Source organism: Trichechus manatus, unplaced genomic scaffold (assembly GCF_000243295.1).
Source record: "Trichechus manatus latirostris isolate Lorelei unplaced genomic scaffold, TriManLat1.0 scaffold00011, whole genome shotgun sequence".
Lineage (NCBI taxonomy): Eukaryota > Metazoa > Chordata > Mammalia > Sirenia > Trichechidae > Trichechus > Trichechus manatus.
Window position 1 is genome coordinate 16911266 of NW_004443947.1, and position 4757 is coordinate 16916022.

Below are 4757 nucleotides of genomic sequence, written 5' to 3' on the forward strand. Positions count from 1 at the left end.
TCTGCACCCTGCCCAGCCCATCATTCTAGCTTTTTCTCTTACTATTCCTTGGCTTATATTATACTTACACTATACCTACACAATAATCACATCAAACCCTTTTAATCCCTAGAACTCCATATAATCTTAAACCTTTAAGTTTCAAAACATGTTAGCCCCACTGTCTGAATCTTTATTCTCCTGTTTTTCAGCCTACTCCCATATGTTAGCCTAGATAACTTTTATTTGATCTTCATGTATAAGAAGAAATATCACTTCCCCTAAGACACCTTCACTGACCCATAGATTTCGATTGTCCCCATCCCAATATGTGTTCATTTAACACAATTCTGTATATACTTTATCACTGTTTTTGATAATTTTTAACTTTTTTTGGCTAGGTATTAAGGGCAGGGAAGGAAGAGAATTCCTAAGGGCAGGGAGTGTTTCTAATTTATTACTGGACCTGTCATTTGGTGCCACTGAGTTAATTCTGATTCATAGAACCCCATATGACAAAGTATAACTGGCCCACTTTCTTGGCTGTAAACTTTAGGGAACAAATCGCCAAGTCTTTCTCCCATGGAGCTGCTGGGTATGTTCAAACTGCATACCTTTCAGTTAGCAGCCCAACATTTAACTGTTGTGTCACCAGGGCATGATGCAAACAGCTTTCTTTGCTCTTTATCATGTTCCAGGCATGGCTGCCAGCCTCCCATTAATTCTAGGACTATAGTAGAATGCGTGTGAGTACTTATGACTGAAATGTAGCAATGGGAGTTAATATATTTGTTGACAGAAATGATAAGCAATAAGAGTCAAGGGAACATAAACAGAGTATAGCAAAAGTTGGGAAATGCAAAGAATGACTCAACTGAGATTCTAAATGTTCTTTCCAAGTGCTAGAAATGCGATAAAGACAAATATTTGGAAATTTTAGTAGCAGGAAATACAAAATCATGTACTTAGAATAACAAAACTTATCAATTTTAAGATCAAAGCTCTCTAACTTAAGAGTAATTCTGGTGGGAAAGGGTATATGACTACATGACATCCCAAAGAGCTAATCCAATTTTAGGTGTTTTCATAGAAGTACAGTCTTTTTCAAATGGTTCATCACATCTGAGATTGTGCTGTGGTGAGATTCTGCTTGTTTGTTTGTGTTGCTGCATCACATAACCCTTCTAGAGAAGTCCTTTTTAAGGTTCACCTCTAGGATACAGCCAGTGAGTGGAGACAATATTTAGGCTTGGATAATTTGCTCACAGGAGGATTCTGGGTTTTTTTGTTTGTTTGTTTGTTTTTATTGTATTGTGTTTTAGGCAAAAGTTTACAGTTCAGACTGGTTTTTTGTTCAAAAATTTATACACAAATTGTTTTTCTGACATTGGTTGCAATCCCTGCAATGTGTCAGCACTCTCCCCCTTTCTACCCTGCATTCCCCATGTCCACTCATCCAGTTTTCCTGTCCCTTTCTGCCTTCTCATCTTTGCTTTTGAGAAGGTGTTGCCCATTTGGTCTTGTATACTTGATTGAACTAAGAAGCATGTCCCTCACCTGTGTTATTGTTTGTCTTAGAGGCCTATCTCATCTTTGGCTGAAAGGTGGACTTTGGGAGTGGCTTCAGTTCTGAGTTAGCAGGGTGTCCAGGGGTCATCACCTAGGGGGTACCACCAGTCTCTGTCAGACCAGTAAGCCTGGTCGTTTTTTGTGAACTTGAATTTTGTTCTACATTTTTCTAGTGCTCTCTCCAGGACCTTCTATTGTGATCCCTGTCGGAGTGGTCGGTGGTGGTAGCCAGGCACCATATATTTCTTCTGGGCTCTGACTAGTGGAAGCTGTGGTTCATTAGTCTTTTGGACTAATATTTTCCTTGTGTCTTTGGTTTTCTTCATTCTCCTTTGCTGTAAATGTGACAGGACCAATAGATGTATCTTAGATGGCCACTCAGAAGCTTTTAAGACCCCACACACCACTCACCAAGGTAGGATGTAGAACATTTTCTTTATGAACTGTGTTATGCCAATGTACCTATATATCCCCCAAGACCATGATCCCCAGCCCTCAGCCCCAGTAACTCAGTCCCTCAAGGTGTTTGACTGTGTCTAAGAAGCTTCTGTGACAACAGGCATTATTGGCCAAGTCAGCACAACTATACAGGAAGACTTTTTGAATCTTGTACAAAGAGTATATGATGCAGGCAGTTCTCTTTGTTCTTTATCACCTTCCAAGCCTGGCTGCCAGCCTCTCACTGATTCTAGGAATTCCCAATGGCTCACCAATAAATTTCCTTTTTTGTTTAAGATAACCAAAGTTAGTTTCTGTCACTTGCCACCAACAACCCCTACTGCCAATTATGATTAGCTCTGAAGGTATGTTGATGCGATCTTCTCAGGATTGAGGTGTTCCCAGAACTTACTGTGCTAAAACCAGGTACGCCAGTATGAATTACACCCCATATGGATGCTGCAATTTAAGAACCACATGGTTTCCTGAACCAAGGTACTAATTATTCTAGACTTGCATTTCTCTCAATATGATTGAGTAAATAGTCTGAAAGTTCTCCCACTATAAAATACCCAAAAGTGCTAGATAAAGTATAACAACGTCTCAAATGCTGAGCTTGTAATGATGTAAAGAAACTCCCTGGTAACCCCAAATGAAGAGATAGTTCAAAATTCTAGAATCATAAGCTACACTAAAATTGTGATTTACCTGGAGATAGTTCTCAATCTTGCTAAACCAAAACTGTCTGTTAATGAACACTTGGAGATATAAAAGAAGGCCTAGGTGCAGTGGATGCCATGAAATGTAAAAGCAGGAACAGACTAAGCTGAGAATCTTAAAGGATCATAATCAAATGAAAGGATGGACTAGACAATATCCACCAAACTTGACTTTTATTGATATTTAACTTTTAAAAAACATACTCCTTTTTTTGGTAAAAAGTTATTTCTCCTGCAGTCTATAAGAAGGAATGCAAAGGGTTGTGTTTTACACAACAGCAGTACAGGATTCATATTATTGTTCCTACTGTAAAGGCAAGGGAATTATGGTTTAGAGAAGTTCAAAAACATTCCCAAAGTTTACAGCATTAATTAGAGGTACAAATGGCATTTAAAACCTTTAGTCTGAATATAAAGTTTTGTTCTAGCAATTAGGTTATTCTGGGTAGAATATCTAAGAATTATTTCCAAGCTATCTTTCACTATTTATTAAATATGTGACTGAATACATCTGTTATTGCTTTGTAGTATCCTGTTCATTCTTTCTTTCAACAAATAGTTGAAATAAATAAATAAATAACCCCTTCAAGCCAGGCATTTTTTCTAAGCACTAGGAAAACGTCTGTGAATAAAAGAGAAAAATATCTCTATACTGAATATCTTTGTAACAGAGGTGATATAGAAAATAGATACTAAATAGAACTAATTTTAATTATATAGTATTTTAGATAGGGGTTTAGTGCTAGTTCAAACCCACCAGCAGCTCCACAGGAGAAAAGACCAGATAATCTGCTCCCATAAAGTTTACAGCCTAAGAAACCTACAGCGCAGTTTTACTCTGTCATATAGGGTTGCTATGAGTTGGAATTGACTTGATGGCACACAACAAAGTGCTATGGAAAAAAAATTAGTGTATGATAAGTGGGTAAGAAGAGAGTAGGGAGAGGTTGTTGCAGGTTGCAGACGTATATTAGTTGAACCATATTAAATTGTTTTTTTACTTATAAAAATAGCAATTTCATATGGTTCAGATTGTATGGGTGGTCAAGATAGGCATCATTGCAAAGCTAAGATTTGAGCAAAGTCTTGAAGACGGTAAGGGAATTGGCCAGGCAGATATTTGGAGGAAGAGTGATTCAGGCTCATTCCATGTATTACGTATTGTCCAGGTCTCATTTCAGTTTAAAGCCCTCTTGATCTGACTTCAGTCTTCTATCATACTGTGTGAGAGTTCCAAAACTGAGGCACCTGACTTGTATCTGAATGATCAGTCCAAGTCTGAGCCCCATCTCCATCTTAGCTTTTGCTTATTTCCCCTGAAACTGTCAAACCCTTAGACAGACTTAAGTACAGAACAAAGGATTTCCCCTGCAACTGTCAAATCTTTGGAGGGACCTAAGTATATAACAAAGGAAACATTTTTCTCTGTGGTTAAACTAAATATACGGAAAGAATATTTTTAAGGGATGGTCTTGACACAAACCCTTATCAGATATCCCCTCAGCAGCCCTCAGGAAATGTTTTAAGATAATTACCTTGTGACCACCCTGTAAAACCCCATTAGTCATGTATTTAAACTAACCAACCCAAATAGCCCACATTTGTGTTTCCAACCAGTCACTGTAAAGCCCCTGCTTTGAGTTATCTTGCCTCCTGCTTACCTAATCTTGCAACTTCCAACAAGAATGCTTTATTTTACCTCATAAAAATGCCTCTATAACTCCAACAGTTTGTAGTGCTTAGATTCACTTTGTGAGACCAGCTGTGTCCCTGGTTTGAACTGTCTTGAGCCTTCAATAAATCTCTTTGCTTTTACCAGGGTATGTGTTCTTACTCGTTGACATTTTCTGGTGTCAGATAAGTGGAATTGAATCCGTATTACCCCAGCAGCCCCCAAGACATCGAGGATCTGGAGCTTCGGTACCAAACATGAGCCCTTTGAAGCTCATTCATCTCCACAGATTCCCAGGAGTTGTCCCAGGTAAAAGGCCTCTTGAATTGAGCTCCACTTTCTTGGATTGAGTTCTTTGAGATTTATTGTTGACTTTCTCT